The following is a 17477-nucleotide window of genomic DNA, read 5'->3' on the forward strand; positions in this document are numbered from 1 at the left end:
CCATCGGTGGCGTTATCTGAGAGGGAGGTACTTTATCTGCAGTCGAACATGAGTGTGAAGTTTTGAGGCGATGTATCTGCCCATCTGGTCGCCTGGTGGGCGTGTGTTTTTAATCTGTTTAACAAGTTTCTTTGATTCACTTTTCTTTCGATAAACTTCACTCGCGAGTCAGCCGTTGTCCTGTCGTATTCTTTACCCGTTCTTCTTTCCTGTTTATCTGAAGCTGTTTTTCATCATGTTTAACTGTTACCAACTGGCCCAAATCGCCACCCTATTCTCTCAAGGCATCATTCCGGTCCAGGGAAAATGGTGATCATGTCCAAATCAGCTCCAGAGTAAAAAACAATAAAAAAAATAGCGGTTCATACCGGTTTGAAGCGGTCCGTATCCGCATGCTAATAACAGAACTGAAAAAAAGTATAAAAAAACTATAATTTAATCGAAATGTTGAAAATGAAAATGGCGAAGCTGAAATCTGTTCATAAATTCTGGGGTACAAAAGCAATAGCCTGTTGTGGGTTTGCCTCTCAGTCAAAAAAATATATAAATTCTAGCGCAGAGAAGGCTTTTTACACGCTGACTATAGGCTCCAAGGAACCCCAATGGCTTCTTGTGCCGATTCGTGAAGTTCTGAATGGCGTTGCCAACTCTCCTGCAAGCGCGGCTTTTATGCACGATTCAGTTGGTCAATGTTAAACTCTAATTCTAGATGAAGCATCCTCGCCTATTTCAAACGAAGGTAACAATTAGCGTTGCATTGTCTGTAAATGCGAGTGGACGCCTAAATGCTCGACGAACAGAGCAAGGTTTCCATGCACAAATGCTTGCGTAAAAATTCTAAAAAACACTTCGGTTTTTCTTTGTTTCGTTTTTTGTCATTGAGCTGAGTTACTTGAAAACGCAAAAAAAAAAAAAAAAAAAAAAAATGAAGGGCCATGAAATGATTATTTTAAGTTCTTCCTACTTAGCTTTAATCCTCAGCTCAAAAGCGAAATGCTAGAATTCACGTGGTCGTGACGTGCTTGGGCACTGGAGGTGATGAGTCCTAGCTCCCATCGTCCTTTCTGAGCCCATCATGAAACTTGTCATTCGCAAGCGACGATAAGTGCCGGCAAGGCACTCATTGACCCCGAAAGCGAATTCCAATATTCGTCGGCGGATTGATTGTTGACGAGCGCATACGTCCGAGTGACGCAGTGCTCGTGTCCAAAGCCTGAGCGGGGGTAGGCTAACGTGCTTTGGGTACCGCGGTTGTGTCAGAGTAAAAAGGGGGGAAACTTTCGAAGAAAAGGAGGTACGAAATGGTCCGCTATATTTTCGAATTTTCGTACCGACAAAGGCTTTTTACTCTCTACCCTTTTTCTTTGTGGCCCACTAAATGATATGCGATTGGTAAGATTCCAATCTAAAATTATTTATCCCAGCCCAAGATTAATTCCGGTCGGCGCGATGTAATTATGACTTAAAAACCAACAAACATATGCAAGCAGCAAAGTAATAAAAAAGAAATTTTGTTTTAATTTTTAGAATATATGCCCCTTTAAAGAATGTACGCAAGTTACGCCGTTTTTCGCAACGTACGTTCCACATTCCCAATTTTTCGCCTTGAACCGAAAATCGCACATCATTCCGACGGCTCCGATAACGATACCTGATACTCCGCCGCCGCCTCCTTTGTGCATGCATCGTATCGTTATCGGAGGAATCGAGGTAACGAAAAGATATACAAACACTGTATTATTTTTTGGTTTTGCTCCAAAACGAAAACAATTAAAACGTTCAGGTTTGATTCCGGTTCGCAGAAAAATATAGGTATTATACCGAAAGGTGCCCGAATGTGATACCACCGTGAGAAGGCAAAAAACAAAAAAAATCATATTTGGGTCGCTACCTGACAATGATTGTCTAAAAGCGACTATTAAAATTATCTTCCCATGCATGGCAACACGCAGGTGCTTCCGTTTCTGCTTAGTACGTGCTGGCTGCGAACTTCTGCAGCGCTTCCGCAGTGCATTCCCCGCCATCGAGATTCTTGTTAATAGCAGACGGTTCGTGAGAGCTCGCTTTAGGTACATTATGCACAGTAAGCAACGCGGTAAAATATGGCGGCCGGCGGATACCACTTTTCTTCGACCCTTCTACGGTGCGAAACGAAAGAAGCACGTACAGCAGAATATAGAATAAAACACGAGTCCATGACAGCCCAATACGTGCTGACGTCGAGCTTCCACGGCGCTTTTCCAACATGCAGACCGGACTATCAGGACTGACTTTCTTACAGCAGACGATATGTTGAAGATTCTTCTGCGCATGCGCTGGTGAATGAGCTGAAATGTGGCCTTCTGTGTACCCTCGGAGCTATATTTGAGCGCGGTGCTCAGAGCTCATGAGTGAGTGAGAAAACGTATTTATTAAAGGAATGGGATACATCACGATTTCTTGATGTATCCCATTCCTTTAATAAATACGTTTTCTCACTGATCAGAGCGAGTCCCCGCCTACCTCCTAGGAAGAACTGCAATCTTGGTGGTGTTGAATGTACACTACGGAAGCAGCGACTGACTCAAATATTTGGTCGCCATTAAATACTGTGTATACCCCTATTTTTCCTAGAGTTCTTGAATTTCTACTGAAAAAAAAAATATCAACAACCATACGACTTTTTGCTGACGACTGTGTTGTACAAAAATATTAACAATCCAAATGACCATGATGTCCTTCAGAATGATATTAATAGGGTTTTTGACTGGTGTACCACATGGCAAATGCAACTTAACATCTCTAAATGTAATATGCTCTCTTTCACTAGAAAGCGTTCAGTCTCGCCTTTCATATATAATTAAAAAAAAAAAGTGAAAGCTGCTTACAACTCCCTGTAACGCCGAATTAGAGCGCAGCTCTTGAGGAGGAGGAGGGAAGGGCACAGGGGGGGGGGGGTTAAACAAACCAGGGGGGAGTCACGTGACCCCCAATGCCGATGATGTCATCACTGACGTCACTGATGACGTCATCAGTGACGATGACGATGCGGGTACCGATGACGTCATTAGTGACGTCACTGATGACTTCACCAGTGATGATGACGATGACGATGCGAATGTCCGTGACGTCATCAGTGACGTCGCTGATGACGTCATCAGCGATGATGACGATGACGACGCGGATGTCGGTAACGTCATCAGTGATGATGACGATGCGGATGCCGGTGACGTCACCAGTGATGATGACGATGACGATGCGGATGCCGGTGACGTCATCAGTGACGATGACGATGTGGATGCCGGTGACGACATCAGTGACGTCACTGATGACGTCATCAGTGATGATGACGATGACGATGCGGATGTCGGTAACGTCATCAGTGATGATGACGATGACGATGCGGATGCCGGTGACGTCATCAGTGATGATGACGATGACGATGTGGATGCCGGTGACGTCATCAGTGATGATGACGATGACGATGTGGATGCCGGTGACGTCATCAGTGATGATGACGATGACGATGTGAATGCCGGTGACGTCATCAGTGACGATGACGTCATTGGGGGTCACGCGACATCGGCGGGGGTCACGTGACCTCAGGGGAGTCACGTGACTTCGGGGGGTCACGAGACCTCGGGGGGGTCACGTGCCCCCCCCCCCCCCCGAGGTCACGTGACCCCGGTGGGGGGCTCGCGCGGTGCATTATGGGACATTTCCCATGATGCACCGGGGTCACGTGACCCCGGTGCATCATGGGAAATGTCCCCCCCCCCCCCCCCCCGAGGTCACGTGACCCCGGTGGGGGGCTCGCGCGGTGCATTATGGGACATTTCCCATGATGCACCGGGGTCACGTGACCTCGGGGGGGGTCACATGCCCCCACGAGGTCACGTGACCCCGGTGGGGTCTCGCGCGGTGCATTATGGGACATTTCCCATGATGCACCGCGCGGTTACGCCGACGTTGACGCCGACGGCGACGCCGACGCCGACGCCGACGCCGCTCAAGCCGGAAACGGGCCCCTAAGAGCTGCGCTCTAAAAATGACCCCCTTCCCTCTGTCCTTTCTTACAAATACCTTGGTACAGATATTGCCTCTAATCGCCCCTGGATCACTCATATTAACACTTTTTTTTTTTTTTTGCTGACTCCTCACGCACTTCTGGCTACCTAAAACGAAACTTAAAGGCTGCACCCGCCGATTTACGTCATAATACTTATATGTTAGCTCTAAAGTAGAGTACGCCTCGCCTATTTGGAACCCGCGTCAGAAGTACCTAATTAATCAACTATATAGAATCTGTCCAAAACCGTGCCGCTCGGTTCATATCATCATCTTATTCTCGATTTGTTAGCGTCTCTCTTATTAAACAGCTTAGCTCTATTCACCCCCTCGAAACTCGCCCCCTAATCTGGCAACTCTGTCTGCTTCACCGGATGCATTTTAATCCCGGTCAATCAGGCTCATTACTTTTAAAACCGCCAAATGGAAAATCTCATCAGCAAAATAAGAACAAAAGCTTCAAACGCATTTTTGGTTCCAAGGCCGCATTTAATAACTCAGCACTTCCTAACGCAATCAAGAATTGGAACGGTCTTCCCGAAGCCATTGTCAACATACCTGATAAGAAAAATGTTTCGTAATGCCCTTTCCAATCATTTCCCCCCCCCCCCCCCCCCCCCCCCCCATGATCTCCCACTGCATCCTGAATTTTGCTGTTTCGTTGTTCTGGTGCCTTTTTTACTCTGTCATTTTTGCGTCAAAGTGCACATATATTTTTTTTTTTTTAATTTTAATTGTAATTGTTTGTAATCATTTATTTTGAATCATGACTTTTTGGGTTCTTGTCGCGCATGCTAGCAATATAACTCCATCTGCACATCCGTTTTCTTTTATCCATATGTTTTCGCTTTGCATTTGCTTTTCTCTCCCTGTAATCTTGGATTTGTGCGTGCGTGCGTGCGTGCGTGCGTGCGTGCGTTTCTTTTGACGTTGTTTTTTTTATTATTTTGTTTCGATTGGTGCTTACACTGAATGTACTCCCCCCATTTCATGTAATGCCCTTAATTGGGCATTTGATGTGCCGTGAATAAAATTAATAAATATATAAATTATTGTGACGGCTGGTCGTTCGGTGGGTGTATACGTTCGTCACTGAGCATCATCATGAGCAAAATCAAAGAAGGGCGCGTTCGGACTTGCAGCGTGTCGCACAGTGTGACGCCAATAAAGCATCGATCGAACGAGAAACTAGCTGTTTCCCGAAGCAACCTTGAGGAAAGGCGGTCTCGTGGGCGGTGCACAATCGAAGGGTCCAAGGCAGGCCCTGTCAGGTCGCATACACGTCTCATGCCACCGTTTCAGAAGGTTGGGCTTCTAAAGATGTGCGCGTGGCATCTTCAGCACAACTGTAACAGCGTCAAGCTACTTTCAAACATTCGTATATTTTAGTTCACGGTGACAACGCAGGGAAAACCAATCTCACACCAGACACTCAAAAAGACAAGCACACGCGCTGCGCTTGTATTCCTGAGTGTCTGGTGTGAGATTGGTTTTCCCTGCGCTGTCACCGTCAAGTATGGTTCACCAACTCGCCCAAGCTTCCATCCTATCAAGGTATATTTTAGCTCTAGTGATCGTGAAAGAACATTGATCATTTTGACGCCGATTGTAAGGACCGACATAAAGTGTCCAAAACGTTAGCCTCCCCAACACCTGTACCCTCGATGTCGCCCCACAACGACGCATGGTACACTCACGGGGGCGCTCGGCAACACCATCGCCCAACAAATACACGCTTGTTATTTTAGTCCAAGGGTGCGCAAAGTGAGGGTCGCGGAGTCCTAAGAAAGCTCAGCCGCTGATAGCTTTGATACTGCTCTGAATAGGGGGGGGGGGGGGGGGGGGGGGGGGGGGGGTTGCCGTAGTTCGTTCGGGTATTTTAAGGTCGAGGGCCTCAAAAGTTTGCGCCAATCTCTAGTTCATCGACTGTGCGAATTTGTGCATCAAGCTTTCTCTTCTTTTTTTTTTTTCTTTTTTTTTTTTTTTGATAATTATAGTTTTTCGGTGTCTTTTTTTACACTAGGTGCATGAATATGAAGAAGTGTGTTCGTCAACAACCCTGAATAATAATTATGAAGGTTTCCACGGCGTAGTGGTTTTGATGTACCACCGAACGTATGGTTCTGGAAAAAGACACGGTGGGAAAACTGCCCTAATGGCTTTTGGAGTACGGAATCACCGACGTAGTCGAATTTTAAAACGAAATACTAACGGAAAAAAGACTGCCGTAGAGGGTTTGAAAAGCGACACTTTGGATAAAAGATTATCGTATTGGTTTTGGAAAACTCTATCACTACTAAAATAATTTTAAAAAATATTAAAAAAAAAAAAACAACAGTGGGCAGACGTGCTCCGGTTGTTCTCGGGAAGGACACTATGGAGACAAAGCTTCCATAGGGATTCTGCAGTACGCAATCGCTAACGTAATGGTTTAAAAAAAAAAAAAAAAAGACACGAATAGACAGATAGGCATAGATACTACAATGTAAACTACTTCTTTTATTTCTACGGGCCCAGTATGTATATTTCGCAAACTTTGCGGGGTCTGGATTACGGGAACATTTCGCGGGCATAACCTTTCGCGGTTGAGAGCAGTATATCCTATTATTTCTTACAATGGGCGATATGTTTGCGTGATATTTTTTCGTGATATTTTTTCGAGTCGATGACCTAAGCGAAACGTAGGTCATCGCGAAAATTAATTCATTTGGAGAAAATAAAACGGTATCGCTTAAGGTTGACCGGGAATTTTATTCCTATACACAGGAACCAAAAAAAAAAAAAAAAAAAGAAACCCGACAAGCACGAAACTATGCCAGTGTATCGAAGTATTCCTCATGCGCGTTCAGGCACCGCTGCAATTTTTTTTTTGTCAACTCCTTGATTTTTTTTATATTGCTTAAACATTGGCAACCATTTTCTAGACTTTGAACTAATCTACTGCTCCAATTATTTTTTCCGTAATTCGATTTTCGGCGAGTGTGTATGCGTGTAAGCGTGTAGGTTGTGCGCGTCAATATGTGTGAGCGTGTGAGTGAATGCGTGCGTGTGTGGAAGTAGGGCACGCTGTTCAAAAGTCGAACTTCGTCAAATATTTCCAAATGCTCGAAGGGTCGGCGAACCCGTCGAACCTATCAAAAGCTTGCAACATCTCATAGTTCCAAGCGCACGCTTGCGCGCAATCTCTTGCAAGGCGACTGACTTCGACACGTGTGTCCTTGGCGGTTACGCATTAATTACGTCACTGACGTCATATCTGGAAGCCGCGTGCTCGGAATCGTACATTCTGAGTAAGCGCTTCCTCCGTTACATAATAAAAAAATAAAAAAAATATTTTTCGTGAGTTATGCAACACAACCTGAGCGTGCGTCTATTCTTACTCTTCTCTCCCATACGATCAGATAAAGAAAGTTGCAGCTCGCCAGGGCACAAATATGTATATATCTCAACAAGAAAAAGAAAAAGCACAGAAACGGCATTATTTTTTTTTTTTTTTTTTTTTTTGGGGGGGGGGGGGGGGGGGTAATGCAGTTAAAGGCATGGACACTCGTGCCCTCTACCATTCTGAGGGCTGATTAAAGCTGCACGCGCGCGAACCTCGTCTCCTTGAAAATGTCAAGAAAATTGATCTTCCTCCAGTAACGAGCACCGTTTGCGGAGTTGTTTTCAAACTACGAATGAAGGGCAGCCCAACTTGCCTCAGCCTGTCAAAATACATTGGCATCGTGCCGTTGTACGGATTTTCGTTGCCTTTTATGGCCCATACTAGCGTATACTCAAACAAGAATGGCAAAAAAAGACGAAATACGCGCAAAGATATAGGCGCTGAATACGTTGGTCGACCGGCACTTTGCCCTGCAAAGCTGGCGACAGCGGGACGCAAGGCCAGCATTTCAACGCTCGTTTTGTCGAAAACCCGGTGGTGTCCCTCGTTTGTCAGCTACAGGGAGAGAGGGAGCAGGATGGGGAGAGGGTGACGCGTACGACGCTCCCATTGGTCCGAAGCGGTGACGTCAGCAAGCGTCAACCTCTCCTTCTCCCTCTCTCCCAGTAGCTGACAAACGAAAGGTAGCTACGGGGAGCGAGTCCCAAAAGGGGACGTGTGTGGCGTTTCCCCAGGGAGCGACGCAGTCCCTAACAATTCACGAATGGATCTTCCCGCAATTTTTTTCCCCCGTATACGTCGGCCCTGTCACACTGATGCGCCGGCACACTGGCCCGCACATCATACAAAGAACAAGGTGTTCCCAGCAAATACGATGACAGAATTATACCTGCGGAGACGCTTCAGGCATGTTGGAAGCATGTTTGCTTCGTATCAAACTTGGAACATGTCTGCAAACAGTTTATGTATGACCAATGTCACCGACACACGAGGAAGAAACACGCCAGTGTTTGCAGACTGTTTTTTTTTTTTTTTTTTTTTTTTATGATACATTGGCAGTATGACCGCGGCATGGGAGTGTAGTATTTACTGTAGACATTTGCGAATCTACTTGTGCCAAGCCTCGAACGCATTGCTCGCTGTATATACGAATATATGAAGCGGAGAGCACGTAGTTCGTGCCGACACGCGTCCCGAAAGAGCGTTCCATCACCCCGTGCGCGGCTTCCTGCGGAGCCGCCGAAGCAGAAAGTTGACCGCGAAATATGCCCGAGGCACGCGCGCATTATAGCGGGCATTGAATTCCGTGCGTGCAGCCCTGCGCGTGCAGGAAGCTGCCGAAGCGGTTGGCCCGGATTACGACAGCTCCCACTTTCTTGTCGTTGCGTGACATAATGGCCGCGTCGTGACGATTTGAATAGCTCCGCGTACGTGAGACACATATGCGACGAATGAAAACTTCCAAAACTCTCCACGTATACACAGCCTGGAAACGATAGCTGTATACGCTCGGAATCCGCATAGGCGCGAACACGAGGCGTCGTCATACGCAGGTGGCACTCAGTTGGTCGAACGACGTTTTAGCGAACGCCGACTTTTCATCGAAAGACACTTTAACGAATAGTCGGCCGCCGCGAAGCGACGTTTACGGGTGTGCCAAGTGGGAACGCAGCGCGGGGGTGGGTTAACGTGAGCCACCGTTATTCGCTAAAACGTCATTCGCTAATGTGATATGGACCCCCGCTCCAGCGACAAACAACGACCGCTGTATTGGGTTAGTATCGCGATACAGTAACCCGTCATTTTTTTCTGTAACGCGTTACATTAATTGAAAGTAACTGTTACAATAACTTAATTGCTTTCATGTAAAAGTAACTAAAAATTAACGGCAAACATACAGTTACATGTCGTAAAACTTCGCCCTACTTTTCTGAGACTGCAGCGGGCTTGAGTCTGTGACTGAGTTTGGGCCCGACATCAAGAAAATAAGACAAGAAATTAAATTGCTTACCTCTGCTGTAAAGCATTAGCGCAGATGGCAGACATTTTTTTCAACTTTTCATTTTCTTATCACGCTCGGGTAAACGCGCAATAAAAAAACAAAACTAAATTTTTTTATTATTATTTTATTTTTTTACGTCTGAAGTTGCGAAGCACGCTTCTTTCGCAAAAGCGAGCCACAGACAACGTTTCTACGCGGAGCGCAAGTTCGTCTGCTTCTTTTGCAGGGGTTGTGGTGACGTCAGAACGATGCCGAGCTCCGATTGGTTCTGAATAAAAGATAGTGGGTAGACCTCAAGGCAGCTTGCTTTCAGGTCTACCCACTATTCTTCACTCAGAACCAATCAGAGCTGCGTGTTTGACGTCACCACAACCAAAAGAAGCAGACGAACTTGCGCTTCGCACTGGCCGACTTGCCCTCTCCGATGGGCCGTGCGCCCGCAGTCGACGTTTTTGTTCTGCATTGTACATCGATAGTGAATCAAAGGGAAAAATCTGAACACATTTCCAGACGACTTTGTGCTGTTTGTGCTAATTCCTTTCATCGACTTTGTTTGATACTAGCGGTCTTTTGCAGCTCCCAGTCCCACACTTTCTGGCTACCCAATCCCATCCCGATTCTTGTAACGGACCGGTCTGCTCGTTTCTGTGTGTGTGAGAGCGAGAGAGAGAAACAACTTTACAAGTAAAAAAATAAATAGTTTGATGGAAGTTGATCGTAATCGTGTTCAAATAAGATTTTGTCACGAGTCACGACTGCCAAGCGTTACCGCGGTCGCGTTCTGAAAGACGCTTTGAGCTGATTAGATTTAGCGGGTATAACCTCACTGCCCGCTGCAAATACTGCAAAAAATAGTATGCGGACTGGAAGTCCTCTCCATCCAATCTTTGCAAGCACCTCGGAGAAAGTTTTGACCAGTGTTTCTGGACAGTGCCGCGGCTGCATCGCATTGTTTTTTGCACATTTTATACACTCGTAAAAAAATACGAGTGTCTTGAAAGTAATCAAGTTACTCTGCCAAATAAATCGTAATTGTAACTTCTATTTCTAAGTAACTCTAAGTGCAACATAATTACATACTTGGGAAACTAACTGTTACTGTAACTAATTATTTTTAAAGGGTAACTTACCCAAGACTGTTGTAAATACGTCAAATACACCTTATTTGTTAGCAGTTTTTTCTTGTTTTGGTTTTAAACGCCCGAGAGTCACAAACCGCGAAACTGGCGAAGACGACAGCGACGTTAGCAGACGACGCGGGAACGACCTCCGTCTTCAAGGCCGCAGCGGCAGCGTGACCAAATAGTATATATACTATTGCCCGGCTACATATGCAATCCTAAGTTCTTCCATCAATAGACCGATCTCACCAGATAGTTTGGTTACGCCGTCGCTGCCGCAATGTAACGATGGAACTTTAGTCATTTTGCACGGGCGATAACCTCGTTGGAGCTCTGCGCATTCAGAGCGCGAGAAGGCACGAGCCGTCTCGGGTACTGCGGCCTGGCTCCTGTAAACTAAAACATAGCCTCCTCTATGGACTCTTTTTATGGCAAACGCCACTAGGTGGTGCTCCAGTCTTTGACGTCCCAGAGAATGAGTCTTTGACGTCCCAGAGATTTATAAAAAGAATGAACAAGGGCTCGAAATGTAGATGAAACGTTTAACCAATAATACTCCAGGTGAACTCCAAAAGAACAAAGGAGTGCGAGATCTGTTATAATGTATCAAGTATTCTTGTAAACCAACTTGCCTCCTCCAAGATGTAATATTGTACAGTGAAGGCCCCCGTCAAATCTCCAACTTCGTTGTCCGTGTAGCATTTATGCTTTCTAGCACCGGTGACATAAGCAAGCTCCCGGCTTGCAAAGACGGTGCGACCGGAAGTAGCTTGGGACGCGAGCAGCAGTTCATGTTTGTAAACAGCAAAAGGGTCTATACCAGGGGTGGCCAAGCTGCGGCTCTTTGCGTGTTAAAGTGCGGCTCGCGGCTCCCTCCCGTACCCCCCCCCCCCCTCCCCCCATCTCCCCGCCTCCCTTCCGGTCACACGAGCACTTCCCCAAAAAGAGAAACAGAATGCTTTTTAAATCGAAAGACAGGTTGCGGTTGGGTAGTCCTGAGCTACTGCTACCTTACGTATAGTTGGACTGCTTTTGACTTGGATAGATTGAAAGTAGTTCGAGTTTCGTTTATTGCTCCGGACAAGTTTGCCCCCCCCCCCCTCCCCCCCGGCTCTTGGAAGTTTAGTGCTTTTTTGTTTCCGGCTCTTAGGCCGGGTCAGCCTGGCCACCCCTGGTCTATACTGACAAACACTGGCAGATCGCCACGAGACGCGGCCGCCGAAAGTGAAAAGGTAAAACGGCAGACGAAGGATGAGGGGAGAGGCATGTAACGAGCGCCCCGCTGCGGCGAGACGCCGAAACACTTCTCCCGAACGATAGGATGTCCGCTCGTGCTCCTCGCGTTACCTCTTCTTTTTTCGTCGGGTTTGAACACCATGTTTCGGGTCCTCGCCACTGCAAAAGCTGTGCGCTGAATACCAGGTTCCCCGAGAAATGCTCTCTGCTACCCGACCCTCGCCGTCCAAATCTGCGACCGGGCAATTTATGGTTCCGTCATCGAACTGCCAGGCTTTGCGAGTACAGGCTATGACTAAAGTCAGAGAGGCTTCACGCATGCGCCGAACGCTCGGTGACATCGTTCTATTAATGACAGGTTATTTATCGTAAAACGAGGTACTTGCGCACATAGACGTCCACTTTGGGGAGCGAAGGGCACTCTCGGAGAAGCTATGATTGGGCGAATACCGGTACCGATGCTCTAATCCTAACCGATATTTTCGGATGTCGTCACCTTTTTATAAATACGAGTCCGAATAGAAACTCTTAATTGACTAAAAAGAGGCAATTCTGCAACGTAATGACTGCATCAGCTCTCTTTTCAAAATACTCTTAACCATGCGTGCCCATTAACCATTGCTGGGTCATCTGCCACCAAAATTACGGATCAACCGCTCTCAATCAATCTAAATTTTTAAATAAAAAAAAAATTTTTTTATAAAACAATTAGATTCCTCATAAAAAAAATATCAGGCTACGAATGAAAGCTTCGTTATACAGACGGAAAATATTCAAAGCTGTTTTGTTTTACGTACCGAAGCTGGCTTTGGCGGACCGATCGACTGTCAGCGATGCTCTCACCCGACTGACTGGCGATTGCAGGAGCAGAGAGGACAGTTTTCGATCAGCCAGTGCCACCGACGTCCTACCTCACCCAAAAGAGAAGAAGCGGCGACGACGAGCAGTGATTCAGTCTCACCCTCTCCCACCAAACGCACGTGTTCTTCACCAGGAGCTTCACGGAAAGTTAAGCAACCATGCGGTCCTTTCCGCTTTTTATAAGCCCAAGGTCGTCTCTATCTCTCTCTTTCTTGTTTTCTTTTTCTTTTTTTTAGTTTCGTGAGTTTTGTGCCGCGTCCGCTCTGGGGGGAACCGAAAGTAGTCATTAAACGGATAGACAGACAGACGCGTAACATCCCATGCCGGCTATAGCGGAGCAGAGGCCCCGATGCGAGGCCTCTCACTTTCGTTCTCCTTACCCGCAATTTCCGACATAACTACCTCGAGATTTCCGCCTTCTGAAAACCTACATCGCGGACTCGGCATTGTCGCTTTCTTTTCTGCGCGGTCAACTTCTCGTCTTCGCCCTTGAGGGGATCGCGAAAGATAAGAGCACTTCGTCGTGTAATCGTGTTTAATGTTGTTGTTGTTTTTTGCAGTTATTTTTCGTGACCACTTCCGCATAAATCAAACCTTTCTTGACAACTTACGAGCATGATGGTAGCACAATTTGACGCAAAGTAGAGACATGCAATATCACGCTTTTTGGAGGTTGGTTGTTGTCGTTTCTTTTTAATAGATGTAACCAAAGCATCCTTTGTAATGTAACTGGCTCGTCGGGCTCTATCAAACTCTATCATCCATTTCACGTTAGTCGGATAGTCAGAGATTGGAACCTTGCTCTTGGAAAGCCCCGGGGGGCCACGTGTAAGACAACAAACCAAAGAGATGGAAAGAAAAAATATATTTCCTTGTGCAAAGTTTCGTCTGCAACTCATTTATTATTGGCGAGATTACGTCCTTGCGGACGACGTAAATTCTATCGTTCGTTTTTCGCAACTTTTTCTTTTAAATCCTCTAAACTAGAAAATAATTATTAGCATTGCTGTTGACACAGTGGCCGTATAGCGTTTTTCTTTTGTTTCCATGTCTTAGTCAGACGACCTACCTTAACTTTACAATGTCATAGCACGACGCGACCTAACCTAGTCTAACCTGACCTAACCCAACTCCCAAACCTCCCTTATGAAGGAAACGCTCTCGGCAGCCAGCCTGAAACTTCGCGAGGAATTTCCTAGGTACGATGCTTCCCAGAAAGTTCATTTTCGAGTCCTTCCAACCAGCATCTCCTAAATTAATACATTGTTTTGGTCCTGGTTTGGGCTAACTCAGCCTCACCCGACACGAGTCGAACACGTGCCTCTGTAAAGTCCACCGTGACCTTCGCTCCTACCCATTCAAAATAGAAGCCGTTTGCCCGCGCTCGGCGGGCGACCGAAACTCCGCAGCAAACACTCCAGAGACGCTCCTCGTAGAATCCCAACAGAACGCGTTATTCAGACGACCTTGCACTCAGGGTTTTTCCTCCCGGAAGGATAATCTCTACTACGGGTACATTGCGTCGGCCACAACCGGCCACCAACGACCAGATCATCCCACCGGCCCCGCCCTCTCTCCCCCTTCTCTCAGTCTACCCCACATTCCATATTCCGTTTCCTAGCATTCCCAGCCCACTCAAGTACGCAGCGTGCGGCCAGTGAGGCGTGCCGAGGGAGCGAAAAAGAGAAATACCTTGTAGCCGCTCCGGCCGCTCTCCGCACTTCCTGAGACACTCCGGCACCGGCGGCTGCCAGCGGCACCCGCCGGCTCCCGCATTTCGGATTATATCTCAGGTGTATTTTGTTCCCCCACTTGCGCCGTCTATTTGCGCACCCTCGATACCCGTTCTCCATTTGAGAAGCTCCCTAGAGACTCCGTTCACCCCTCAGCTGACCGTGCGGTGAAAGCTAGTACGTCTATCCTTCCCCACGTGTTCACGTTTTGTCGCCCCTTCCTGTGCGCGGAGACCGGCGATGAAATGAAAGCGGTTCATTGGTTCATCGATCCCGCAGGTTCCACCGCACTGTCAGCTTTGTGGTCACCAGAGAGCTCAATCCGGAAAGAAAAAAAAAATCTGACGGAGGTTTATTGCGAAGAAGGTGCCGTGTAACCGAGCTGTCGGTTGCACTTCAAAAAATTCCCAGGTGGTCGAAATTAATCTCCAGTCCTCCGCTGGGGAGTGCCAGATACCTGTCGTTGGTTAATTTGACTATAAGGGGAAGGGGGGGGAGGGGGGGGGGGAGATCACATAATGTGGCGACTTTCCGTTAAAGGTCAGAGTTGGGGCGGTTTATTTTTGTAAGCGCGTACACGCGTCGCGTTCTTGGTGTCATTAGCGTCGTCGCATCGTTCAAGGTCGGCGAAGAGTGATCAACGTTGCGAGCGGCGCACGGGTGGCTGGGCCAACAAACGACGCACACGGCCGGCAACGCCCATAGCGGTGTCTGCGTAGCGTTTCGCTAGCTGGCGCCACGGGCCTCGCTTTTATCTCGTTCCGCTCGGCGTTGTTGAAAATGTTCTCAAAGAAGAAAGTGAAAGGGGGAGGAGGGGTCGAGCAGTTCGATCGCTTGCTTGCTTCTTCGTGTGATCATACAGGCTCTCTACGCTATCGGAGCCCTTTACATGCTATTAGAGTTCGGTGCAATCTTCCTAATATTGCTAAAAGTCATTGACGGATTGTTATTTCATTAAGTTCAAGTGAATCATGCAACTTGTAAGAGATAGCGCCGCTTCATGCTTTCTGCACTTCTCAGAACCGACCCCGAAATCCCTCCGAGAGCTGCCGAAAAGAAAAAAAAAAAGGAAAAAATAGAAACACATTTTGTTTCTTATTATTCTTGCCTCTTTATGATGCATCAAAAGTGCAAACCAAACGGAATGATTTTAGCATAAAACAAAACGAAAATATATCCAGGGTGTCGTGCCTGGTCATGTCGTAAGACACAAATCCCATTCAAAATCTGTTTGTTTTTTTGTTTTTTATTATTATTAATACTGCCGATGTTCTGCTCAAAGTATTCTTCGAAGCGAAAGCGACCCTGTTAGATTGTAGATTGAGTTCTGGGTCAAGGAACATCGAATGGCGTCAATCCTCTTGCCGACGCTCTATTTCATTTCCGCAAATGTTCGTGGCACCGACACCGATGGATGTTTGCACTTTTGTGCCTAAAAATGTATCTGACTTTTTTTTCATTTTTTCTTTTTTGCTGTTTTGGTGAAGCGTGCAGTTGAAACCGGGTTTGCATCTGATGCAGCTTTGAAAGAGATCTCCGCGCTTGCCCTCTCACAAGTCTGGCCACATGCAATCTATGCTGGCGCGGCTGTGTAAAAAAAAAAAAAAAAAAAAAAAAAGGTTTGCGATTTTTTTTATTTTTAAGTTGGCGTTTTTATCTGCGTAGCATGGTATGACATGCATCTGGCGCATTGATTTATACGCACACCAAACACCCACCTGACATGCCCCTAACACACCTTCACACACCTAACGCACATGAAGGCTCCCTACCCCAAACACCCCCCAGGAATGTTTAACGTGCATATTGACACTTCTATAATCTGGTGAGATCACGCAAGACTGCAGTCGTTCAGACGACACGGAAATAAACAGAAAAAAAAAACGCGGAACAGGAAATCACTACCACAAATGTGGCAACGACGTGGCAACGGCGACGCAACCCTCGCCTGCAGTGATATCCCTACCCACCCTTAAACCACCTCTTGTTTGTGTGAGGGCACCCCATAAAAAAATCTTCCGCTAAAAAAAACAAAAAAAAAAACACTAGATATCAGAAAGTATAAAACAGAGAGAGGACGAAACACAGACGAGTGCATTCTGTGTTTCGTTCTCTCTCTGTTTTATACTTTCTGTTATCGTACATCTTACCAACACGCTCCTTAAAAATACAAAAAACACGTGTTTTTTTTTCGTTTTTTTTTTTTTTTTTTGAGCGAACGTTTATAGCGACATCAGAGCCCGAGATTAGTCCGTTGAATATATATTCGTTATTGACATTCATTCCGGTATCACAGTATCGATACCGTGACTGATATTTTCTGACGTTGATTTTTGCTTTACTGTGTGCTTTCTTAAAGAGATACTTCAACGAACTTTGAAATATAACGAGAAAAGAGTCAAAGTACAGGCTAGCTGGTGGAAGTCAACCATTTCGTCGTTTACCCTGAGACTGGGGTTTTTTTTTTTGAAGAGCAGAAGAAACAGAAAAAACAGACAGGTCTCAAACTCAGCTACCCGTTTATTTCAACAACTTCCTCTTATAGTTAGTTCTCGTCGTCAACAACCAATCACATACGACTTGTCCTTTGCACCGTGACTTTACAGGTTCCACTATATCACAAAAGAAGCGGACACTCCCAACGTTTCCAAGTGAAAAGGTTCTAGCAGAAGATATGCCTCACAAAGCCCCAAGCAACTCTTTTGTGTCCTCACAATAAACAGGACAACAGCCCACAACAACATCCCACTCAAAACTGGTCACCTCCAAAATTGTAGAAAACAGACAATACACACCGGTACACACCACAGACAATACACACCAAAGAAGCCTTTCAAAATGACTAACTAAAAAAAAAAAAAAAAAGAAAAGCACTTAAAATTGTAAAAATTGCTTTCAGCGGTTCCCTATTTGCATGGAAGGTTGACTAATGCAATTTCCCAACGATCTAATCCTAATTGTTTCTCTTACCACCCTTTTAACATCGTTCCTTTCCTTAACAACTACATCCGTTCCAGACCAATCCGTTGTGCAGTTTCTACACTCCTCCAGATGCTTAGCCAACTCCGAATTTGCTGCATTATTTTTAACAT

At 46.2% G+C, this 17477-nt stretch overlaps 1 protein-coding gene across 2 annotated transcripts in view; it reads right to left on the minus strand.

Annotated features, from left to right (window-relative positions):
* The window catches only part of LOC8044002 (FMN-dependent NADPH-azoreductase), a 48921-nt gene that overhangs the window by 13667 nt on the left and 17777 nt on the right, over positions 1-17477 (minus strand). Inside the window, exon 1 of one of the 2 annotated variants that reach the window (XM_029985942.4) lies at positions 12589-12732. The exons of the other annotated variant lie outside the window; for it this stretch is intronic. The gene's annotated coding sequence lies outside the window, so the exon portion shown is untranslated. Of the gene's footprint in view, positions 1-12588; positions 12733-17477 lie in introns of those variants that run through there. 2 annotated transcript variants of the gene reach the window in all.

Source organism: Ixodes scapularis, unplaced genomic scaffold, assembly GCF_016920785.2.
Source record: "Ixodes scapularis isolate PalLabHiFi unplaced genomic scaffold, ASM1692078v2 PGA_scaffold2__306_contigs__length_199485367, whole genome shotgun sequence".
Classification (NCBI taxonomy): Eukaryota; Metazoa; Arthropoda; class Arachnida; order Ixodida; family Ixodidae; genus Ixodes; species Ixodes scapularis.